A 10,394-nucleotide genomic window follows, 5' to 3' on the forward strand; every position below is an offset into this window, starting at 1 on the left:
TCTGATGGTAGTTTGTATTTCTGTGGGGTCGGTGGTGATATCCCCTTTATCATTTTTTTATTGTGTCTATTTGATTCTTCTCTCTTTTCTTCTTTATTAGTCTTGCTAGCGGGCTATCAATTTTGTTGATCTTTTCAAAAAACCAGCTCCTGGATTCATTGATTTTTTGTGTCTCTATCTCCTTCAGTTCTGCTCTGATCTTAGTTATTTCTTGCCTTCTGCTAGCTTTTGAATGTGTTTGCTCTTGCTTCTCTATTTCTTTTAATTGTGATGTTAGAGTGTCAATTTTAGATCTTTCCAGCTTTCTCTTGTGGGCATTTAGTTCTATAAATTTCCCTCTACACACTGCTTTAATTGTGTCCCAGAGATTCTGGTATGTTGTATCTTTGTTCTCATTGGTTTCAAAGAACATCTTTATTTCTGCCTTCATTTCGTTATGTACCCAGTAGTCATTCAGGAGCAGGTTATTCAGTTTCCATGTAGTTGAGCGGTTTTGATTGAGTTTCTTAGTCCTGAGTTCTAGTTTGATTGCACTGTGGTCTGAGAGACAGTTTGTTATAATTTCTGTTCTTGTACATTTGCTGAGGAGTGCTTTACTTCCAATTATGTGTTCAATTTTAGAATAAGTGTGATGTGGTGCTGAGAAGAATGTCTATTCTGTTGATTTGGGGTGGAGAGTTCTATAGATGTCTATTAGGTCTGCTTGCTGCAGAGATGAGTTCAATTCCTGGATATCCTTGTTAACTTTCTGTCTCGTTGATCTGTCTAATGTTGACAGTGGGGTGTTGAAGTTTCCCATTATTATTGTATGGGAGTCTAAGTCTCTCTGTAAGTCTCTAAGGACTTGCTTTATGAATCTGGGTGCTCCTGTATTGGGTGCATATATATTTAGGATAGTTAGCTCTTCCCGTTGAATTGATCCCTTTACCATTATGTAATGGCCTTCTTTGTCTCTTTTGATCTTTGATGGTTTGAAGTCTTTTATCAGAGACTAGTATGGCAACCCCTGCTTTTTTTTGTTCTCCATTTGCTTGGTAGATCTTCCTCCATCCCTTTATTTTGAGCCTATGTATGTCTCTGCATGTGAGATGGGTCTCCTGAATACAGCAGACTGATGGGTCTTGACTCTTTATCCAGTTTGCCAGTCTGTGTCTTCTAATTGGACCATTTAGTCCATTTCCATTTAAGGTTAATATTGTTATGTGTGAACTTGATCCTGCCATTATGATATTAACTGGTTATTCTGCTCATTAGTTGATGCAGTTTCTTCCTAGCCTCGATGGTCTTTACATTTTGGCATGTTTTTGCAATGGCTGGTACTGATTGTTCCTTTCCATGTTTAGTGCTTCCTTCAGGGTCTCTTGTAAGGCAGGCCTGGTGGTGACAAAATCTCTAAGCATTTGCTTATCTGTAAAGGATTTTATTTCTCCTTCACTTATGAAACTTAGTTTGGCTGGATATGAAATTCTGGGTTGAAAATTATTTTCTTTAAGAATGTTGAATATTGGCCCCCACTCTCTTCTGGCTTGTAGAGTTTCTGCCGAGAGATCTGCTGTTAGTCTGATGGGCTTCCCTTTGTGGGTAACCCGACCTTTCTCTCTGGCTGCCCTTAAGATTTTTTCCTTCATTTCAACTTTGGTGAATCTGGCAATTATGTGTCTTGGAGTTGCTCTTCTCGAGGAGTATCTTTGTGGCATTCTCTGTATTTCCTGAATTTGAATATTGGCCTGCCCTTCTAGGTTGGGGAAGTTCTCCTGGATGATATCCTGAAGAATGTTTTCCAACTTGGTTCCATTTTCCCCCTCACTTTCAGGCACCCCAATCAGACGTAGATTTGGTCTTTTTACATAATCCCATACTTCTTGCAGGCTTTGTTCATTTCTTTTTCTTCTTTTTTGTTTAGGTTTCTCTTCTCACTTCATTTCATTCATTTGATCCTCAATCACTGATACTCTTTCTTCCAGTTGATCGAGTCGGTTACTGAAGCTTTTGCATTTGTCACGTATTTCTCGTGTCATGGTTTTCATCTCTGTCTGTTCGTTTATGGCCTTCTCTGCATTAATTATTCTGGTTATCAATTCTTCCACTCTTTTTTCAAGATTTTTAGTTTCTTTGTGCTGGGTACATAATTCCTCCTTTATCTCTGAGAAGTTTGATGGACTGAAGCCTTCTTCTCTCATCTCGTCAAAGTCATTCTCCGTCCAGCTTTGATCTGTTGCTGGCGATGAGCTGCGTTCCTTTGGAGGGGGAGATGCGCTCTTATTTTTTGAATTTCCAGCTTTTCTGCCCTGCTTTTTCCCCATCTTTGTGTCTCCCAGTTAGGCTACTTGGGGATCAGGGACCCACTTGAGGAGGCAGTCTGTCTGTTGTCAGATCTCAAACTCCATGCTGGGAGAAGCACTACTCTCTTAAAAGCTGTTAGACAGGGACGTTTAAGTCTGCAGAAGTTTCTGCTGCCTTTTGTTCAGCTATGCCCTGCCCCTAGAATTGAAGTCTACAGAGGCAGACAGGCCTCCTTGAGCTGCGGTGGGCTTCACCCAGTTTGAGTTTCCTGGCTGCTTTGTTTACCTACTCAAGTCTCAGCAATGGCAGATGAATGGGACACTCCAAACCAGGCGTGGGGTATAATCTCCTGGTGTGCCGTTTGCTAAGGCCTTTGGAAAAACACAATATTAGGGTGGGAGTGTCCCAATTTTCTTTTCTTTTCTTTTTTTTTTTTTTTTTTGAGACTGAGTCTCGCTGTGTCACCCAGGCTGGAGTGCTGTGGCCGGATCTCAGCTCACTGCAAGCTCCGCCTCCCGGGTTCACGCCATTCTCCTGCCTCAGCCTCCCGAGTAGCTGGGACCACAGGCGCCTGCCACTGCGCCCGGCTAGTTTTTTTTGTATTTTTTTTTTTAGTAGAGACGGGGTTTCACCGTGTTAGCCAGGATGGTCTCGATCTCCTGACCTTGTGATCCGCCCGTCTGGGCCTCCCAAAGTGCTCGGATTACAGGCTTGAGCCACCGCGCCCGGCTGAGTGTCCCAATTTTCTAGGTACCATCTGTCACAGCTTCCCTTTGCCAGGAAAGGGAATTCCCCAACCCCTTGCGCTTCCGGGTGAGGTGATGCCCCACCCTGCTCTGTGGGATTCACCCACTATCTGACAAGCCCCAGTGAGATGAACCTGGTATCTCAGTTGAAAACGCAGAAATCCCCCATCTTCTGCATCCCTCACGCTGCGAGCTGCAGACTGAAGCTGTTCCTATTCGGCCATCTTGGAACCTCTCCATATTATACCATTATTTATATTAGAAAAAAACTGACCTTGAAAAGTATCTATTATAGGATTGGTCAAATAAATTTCAGCATATCAGCATATCCTTAGGATGGAATAATATGCAACCACCAAAAATTATAAAGAATTTAAGTATGCTGGCAAATGATACAAAATATAATTTGATACTGATATTATATTAACAGTATATTTGGTATATAATATCATTTAAATTGTATCAACCATGCTTTATTGAAAGTACTAGAAATTCACACTCCAATACAATAATAGTATTATCTTGGGTGGTAGGATAATTGGTGTCTGAATTCTTTTTCTTATATTTTATTCTGTATTTCCTGGTTTTTCTGTGAGGATGCTGTCATTGTGTCTAATCTACAGGGTAAGACCCAGAAGAGCAAGAAATAGAGTTCTCCTTTTATAATCAGGAGAAAAGTTAATAAAAAAATTCCTCAGCAGTGAATTCTGCATGAATCGAGTTAGACTCTTATCTCCAGAGCTGTGCGAAGAGGCAAGGGAATGAGAGTTTATGGGTTGCATTGATTTTGCACTTCTTTTTATTTTTTGCTTGTAACCTGTAACCCATTCAGGGTTACACTTGAGTTGAATCCTCTTAGGATGTGTGAGTGGGAGGTACAAATACAAATCAAAGACTGGGACAATTGGAAGAAGGCCTGTCAGAAGCACGTTTAGGAAGGGGGCCTTAGGACTGATAATTCCCCTGGGTAGACTCAGTGGGAGTGAAGGGCCAGGCTTGTCTTTCAGATCTGGAGAGTGTTGTCAACTGTTGCCAGTTGGGCAATTGAACTTAAATCACTGCTGAGGACAAGGGAGCTGAGAGCTTTTTCTGAGGCCATGATATGCAGCCTCCATCTTTGGAAGACCAGGTTCCTCAAATATGAGTCCTAGCAAAAGAATGAACTTGGGGAAACACATCTCCTTTCCCTGCCCTCTCTCAAGGAATGCTTAGGGCTTCTTTTTGAGATCCCATCAGCTCTCTCTGCCCTGCCACTGTTCGGGCTTCATATGGACCTGACAGCTTTAGTGGCATCCCCAGACTATGTGTCCCATACCTACTCAAACCTCCATGACCTGGGTCCTTCTCTTTCAGTAGCTCCCATCTCTGCCAATCTAGAAAAGTAGGCACATACACTGTATTCCTTCCCCAAATAACGCTTGAATTTGCATTGAAGTTTTGGCCCAAAGTACAATGATAGGCGAGAGGGACCTCACAGTCCCCTAGAGCCCTTTTCCAGGTTCTGCACTGTTGTCCCTGGCTGTGCATGTGTTTTGTAGCCTCTTGGAAGAAGGGTGCATGCACTTGCTAGAGAAGCTAATCTCCTTCTGGGATTCCTGGCCATTCTCCTGGATAATCCATCTTTCATCACTTCTGGAGAACTATTTATTCATCTATCTTTTTATCTTTGACTTTTTAGAGTGGGTGATACTTTTGAGTAGGTGCAACTTCAAAGATGACAAAGCATGGAGAGCAAACATCTCTGGCGCATTCCTGTTCCCCTCTGCTAGGTTCACTCCTCCCTGTTGGAGAGGACGAAGGCAGAGCCAGCTCTTCCAGATGGCCACCCGATGGTCCCAACCCCGTTTATTGAACAGTCCATTTTTCTCTGCTGATTTGAGAGGATGTCATAATGTTCCATATATATTTGGATCTTCTTCTGGGATTTGTATTCTCTTCCACTGTCTGTCTATTTACATGTCAACATCACTGAGAACTGAGGGCAGGCAGCAGCTATTTAAGCCTAGAGAGAGGTGCACAGCTTTTCTCTTTCTCACCTTGTTCTAGACTTTAGTTTCCTTCTCCTTTTAGACTCAGTGCTGGTACCACACTAATATTCTTACAGTGACATTTGGGGTAGACAGTATGATTCCCATTTTATGGATAAAGAAAATGAGGAACAGAGAGGTTTATGTGACTTGCTTAAGGCCAAATAGCTACTAGGTAGAAAAGCAGGGGCTACAATCCCAGGCAGTATATCCCCAAGACAGATATCTAACTACCATGCTCTACCCTTTTTCATAATGGTCTTTATGAATATAATTAACATTAATAGCTACTGTTGATTGACAGCTATCTGCTAGGCATCATGTTGAGTGCTTTGCATATAGTGTCTTATTAAACTTACTTTCCATAATAACCCTACAAGGTAGATATGATCAGATTTATTACAAGTGAGAAACTGAGGCTCAGGGGTTACCCAAATTGCTAAAGATCACTTGATGTGTGGCTCCTGGGCTCATGCTCTTTACAATGATGCTTTACAGACTCTCCATTTTCATGATTAGGTATTCCTCCTTATTTCATTGATGTCACTTTCTTTATCAGCCACAGTCCTCAAGCCTTGTCTAAAGGTACAGAGTCAGGGATGGACAGGGTGTAGGGCACCTCATAGTACTCTCTTCTCTGAGCTCCTGAGGCAGTCCCACTCTTCTAACACTTTTTTGCTTTCTTAGGCTATGAGAGTCCCTCAAACAACAATATGTAAATTCACAGTGCCGGGTCTTTGTCTTTTAAGGCAATTAATACATGTGTTGATATTGAGATAGCTGACGGGGAGGTCTGCATTAGTGAAAAAAAAATGGAGGATCCTAACACTCAAACAGGGACGCTCCGACTTGATGGTGAGGGCACTGGGGAGCTAAAGAAGATTCTTGAGCTGAGAAATAAGACACCAAAATGGTGTTTAAGGAAAAGTAGTTATGGTTTATATGCTTTCTGTATAATCCTTTCCAAAGAAAGATAAGAACCAGGACTACTAAATACAATTAATACTGTCTGTAAAGGCTTTCATCTCTGGGAGCACTTTGTCCAGCTGCTTTAAACACCTTTTCATCTGAAAGTCCCAATACCTCATTATTTTTCTCTGTAGATTATGGGTCTCTATGTCCTAAGAGTCAAGGAGGACAGAGAAATACTTTAACCTTTAGCTTACCCTCTTTATTACAAAGACTGGGAAGAGCCATAGGCAGAACACAGGACCCCTCAGGCAACAAGCTTCCTCACGGTAGGGCTCCTGCCTCATCTCCTGGGCCACCGCCTTTCACCTTTCTGCATTTTGCCGTCTACCCTCCATCCCAACTGAACATTTCACTTCCCAAATGACCATGCTCTATTTTGCCCCTGGGCAGTTCCCTGGAACATTTCCCCTCCTGTTTAACTCCTTAAGTCTTGGCTAGGATTCTGCCTCCTTGAGGCAGCCTGCCTTAGCCCTCTAAGTGGGTGCTCCTTCCATGACATCTGGCTGCTCTCTGTAATCTCACTGTCATTCCTGCTGGTTCTGTGATGATCTGATACTTCGCTTCTTCCCCTTTACTCTGATCTCCTAATGGAAAAGGCCCATGTCTCAGTTGTCGCTGGGCCTAGCACATAGCAGCTGTCCAGAAAATGCTGGCACATGAATAATGAAGGAACATTGCCATGGACCAGCTGTCTCCATCTGTTGCACCAATTGATTAGATGGTGGCTGTTGGCTCCTTGAGTCTCCTCTTTGTCGTCACAACAGGAAAACATTTGCTCCCAAGTCAGAGGCACAGCAACGCTTTCCTTCCCAGGAAGACCTTTCTTTATGGATCCCTGACTCATGCCTCCCAGGTCCTTGAGTCTCCCTTTTCCCCCACACCACTGGCTGTGCCCTTCATAAGCTCCTTCCCTTGAACCAATAAATGAGAAAGCCATGCTTCCATTTGCCATGTGACTTCTGAAGTTACCAGGCTGCACCCCCACCTCCCCACTTTACACCTCTTTCCTGAGCCTCTCTCTTCTGAGATGCCCGCTGCTCCACCAACTTCCCACAGCCTCACTTCTCTTCCTCCTCCTAAGACTTTACTCCTTCTTTTGGTTAACTACTTCCTTCCTTTGATTTCTATGATCACTGGGCATTTGGTTTTCCTCCCCTTCTATTTTCTCCTCAAGCTGGTACTTGTCCACCCACTTCTTAAATACAGATTTTTCCAAGTTTGTGTTTTTAACCCCATGTTCCTCTCACTAGGAGCACATTCCCTCTCCAGGGAGTCCCTCACAAGGCCTCAAAGTGGCTATTGTCTCAGAGTGGCTGAAGACTTAGCAAATGCTGGTAGGTTTTCTGGGAGTTCAAACATAGGAGGTATTCCCAGGCATCAGCTCAGCCTATGCCCCCAAGATCAGGATCTTCTCATTCCTTGGGGTGATAGATGGGGTCTCAGGTGTCTCTCAGGGCATCTGGAGTGGGGTCCACGGACATGCCCCTCAGTCCTGTTCTGAGCCCATCTACCACTTGCCCTATTTCCTGGACATCCACATAGGAAGGCGGCTGTAGGACCACCACTGCCCACCGAAGATGAGGGCCCAGAAAGCGGCTGGAGGAGCCAGAGTTGCAGGTGTCCAGAGAGCAGGGTAGATTGTGCAAGGTGTGGGTCACTCAGGGTGTCCTGGTGGGCATTAACTCCAAGTGTCTTCACATGCCCTGGATAACTATTTTTGTAGCTTCTATACCTTTCAGTGGCATCCAAGCCAGCTCTGTGTAGGCTGACTATCCTAATAATTCATGTACATTTTGCAAATGTACATGTTATTATGTTGAAGTACTTGGCATGAAAAATTTGATTGAATTTGAAATCTGTTTACACTACCACAAAAATGTCAATATTCCTTATTTGTCAATGAAAGAAAAGAGTTATGGGATCATTTCGATATAATTTCAGTGTAGATTTTTAAAGGTTGTAAAAATGATTTAAAAATTTGTATTACCTGCTTGTGTGAATAAAGTTTCTTGTTGAGGGAGACCACCAAGAATTTAAAGGGACAGCCATGAAGAAGTATTGGTCAAAGATTACATGAAACCATTTCCAACCTGTGTCCCCCAGGAGAATGAGCACCTTACCCCTTGCAGAGAGGTTGTGCAAAGTATGTTCATGGACACAAATTCGAGTTTATCTACTTCAATATTTGAAAATATTTTATTTGGAAATTGTATATAAATTCAAAATGTAATAACATTCTGAAACTTTTATATTTACTTGTCTTATAATGATATAAAGTATAATGGTTTTTTTTTTTCCACCAAACTCTAAATTTCCTTCAGCTTACCCCAGGGTATGATACCAATGCTATTTTTTTTTTTCCTGTATGCCACAATATAAAAAAATGTTTGGAAGTTTTTAAAAACAGCTTTATTGAGGTATCATTTACACTGTGCAGTTCACTCATTTTAAGTGTACAGTTCAATGATTTCGAGTACATTTATTGAGTTGTACAGCCATTGCCATCTAGTCTTAGAATGTTTTCCAATAAAACAGGAAGCATGTTTTAAAGAAGATGAGAAAGGATGAGAAGGCCTTCCCGGGAGGGCAGAGCTTTGGGTCCCAAGCAGCCAAAGGGCGAGTATGAAGGTGCTGAAATCCCAAGAGTGGGATTAGTGCCCTCAGCCCAGGAAGACCAGGGAATAGGCTATTGCTCAGAGAAGCGGTTTGTGGCTTAGCACAAATATCACCTCCTCCAGGGAGGCTTTTCCAACTCAGACAGCAGCCTACTCCTTCCTTTGCAGGGCCCCAGTGTCCCCCTCTTCCGCCATGGCAATTTTAGGTGGATTCTCGGTTTGTGGATTGCTGTTCCCACTAGACTATGAGTTCCCTCTTGTGTGTCCCCAGCACTTAGCTTATCTCTGGTAGAGGGCAGGGCCTCAAGCAATGTGAACCCAATGAAGAAATGATTTCCAGCCCTGGATCCTCCTCTCCAAGGTTGCTGAAGCCGACCAGAGGCACACATGGAGATTCCCAAGCAAGTCACAAGGACAGGAGCAGAAACAGACTCCCTCAGCATGGCTGACAGAGAGTGTGCAGGGGCAGGCGTGGGAGCCCTGAGCTCCTGTGCGGCGCTGCTTCTGTTCATCTGTGCCTCTGTACCATCACTGCTCCGCTCTGCCATTCCACGCCTCTGAAGGGGGTCTGCCAGATCATCTGCTGCTTCATAGTTGCCTTCCCACTAGAAAATCCCATGATTCCAATGGCGCGTCCCCCAGTGTCTAGTGGAGCTTCCTGCATTTGAAAGGACAATTTCCATGGTGTATATGTGCCACATTTTCTTAATCCAATCTGTCACCGATGGACCTTTGGGTTGATTCCAAGTCTTTGCTATTGTGAATAGTGCTGCAATAAACATACGTGTGCATGTGTCTTTATAGCAGCATAATTTATAATCCTATGCAGCCATCAAAAAGGATGAGTTTGCGTCCTTTGTAGGGACATGGATGCAGCTGGAAACCATCATTCTTAGCAAACTATCACAAGAACAGAAAACCAAACACCGCATGTTCTCACTCATAGGTGGGAACTGAACAATGAGATCACTTGGACTCAGGAAGGGGAACATAACACACAGGGGCCTATCATGGGGAGGGGGGAGGGGGGAGGGATTGCATTGGGAGTTATACCTGATGTAAATGATGAGTTGATGGGTGCAGCACACCAACATGGCACAAGTATACATATGTAACAAACCTGCACGTTATGCACATGTACCCTACAACTTAAAGTATAATAATAATAAATAAATAAATAAATAAAAAAAAGGACAATTTCCAGGAAACAAGGGAGGCAACTATAGGGGCTCTAGCCCTCGGCTCTGCTGAGGACTTGGTGTCATAGCATTTGCCCAGCCTGCTGCAGCTACCCCCAGACACGAGGGAAGGCAGCAAGCAAATTGCCTTCACAACCTCAAGAAGCAGGTATATTGGCATGACAGCTTCTTTGGTTGAAGAAAAAAAATGAAGAGGTTTAAAGCAAGCACATCAAGCTGTTTTTGAGTGCACTTAACGGCTGCCCAGACGTGCAAGCCCCTTTTAAAAGCAGAGTGACTTCACTAATAATAGAGCTCCGTTATTCTTTATTGCTGACTCTCAACTCTGCTCTGTATTTCCCCTTGGTGTTCTGCTCACTAACCCGTTTATCCTCTCTTAGAAACCTACACTTAAAGGCAACATAAAATACAGCATGACACCAAGGGAAAGCTTTCTGGTGGTGGCTTGAGCTAGCAAAATTGTGGCGGTGACAGAATCCTCTCCAGGCAATTTTGTTTCCAGGGGCCTCAAGTAGGTGTTGGGATTGGGAATGGGTGTTGCTTCTTGGTGCC

General features: G+C 43.5%; 1 long non-coding RNA gene across 1 annotated transcript in view; it reads left to right on the forward strand.

Annotated features, from left to right (window-relative positions):
* Nucleotides 1-9,335, forward strand: part of LOC135966420 (uncharacterized) — a 55,224-nt gene extending 45,889 nt beyond the window's left edge. The window contains exon 3 of the long non-coding RNA XR_010579743.1: nucleotides 9,005-9,335. This is a non-coding gene — a long non-coding RNA (uncharacterized lncRNA). The remainder of the gene's footprint in view (nucleotides 1-9,004) is intronic.
* The last annotated feature ends 1,059 nt before the right edge of the window (nucleotides 9,336-10,394 follow it).

Source organism: Macaca fascicularis, chromosome 12, assembly GCF_037993035.2.
Source record: "Macaca fascicularis isolate 582-1 chromosome 12, T2T-MFA8v1.1".
NCBI classification, from domain to species: Eukaryota; Metazoa; Chordata; class Mammalia; order Primates; family Cercopithecidae; genus Macaca; species Macaca fascicularis.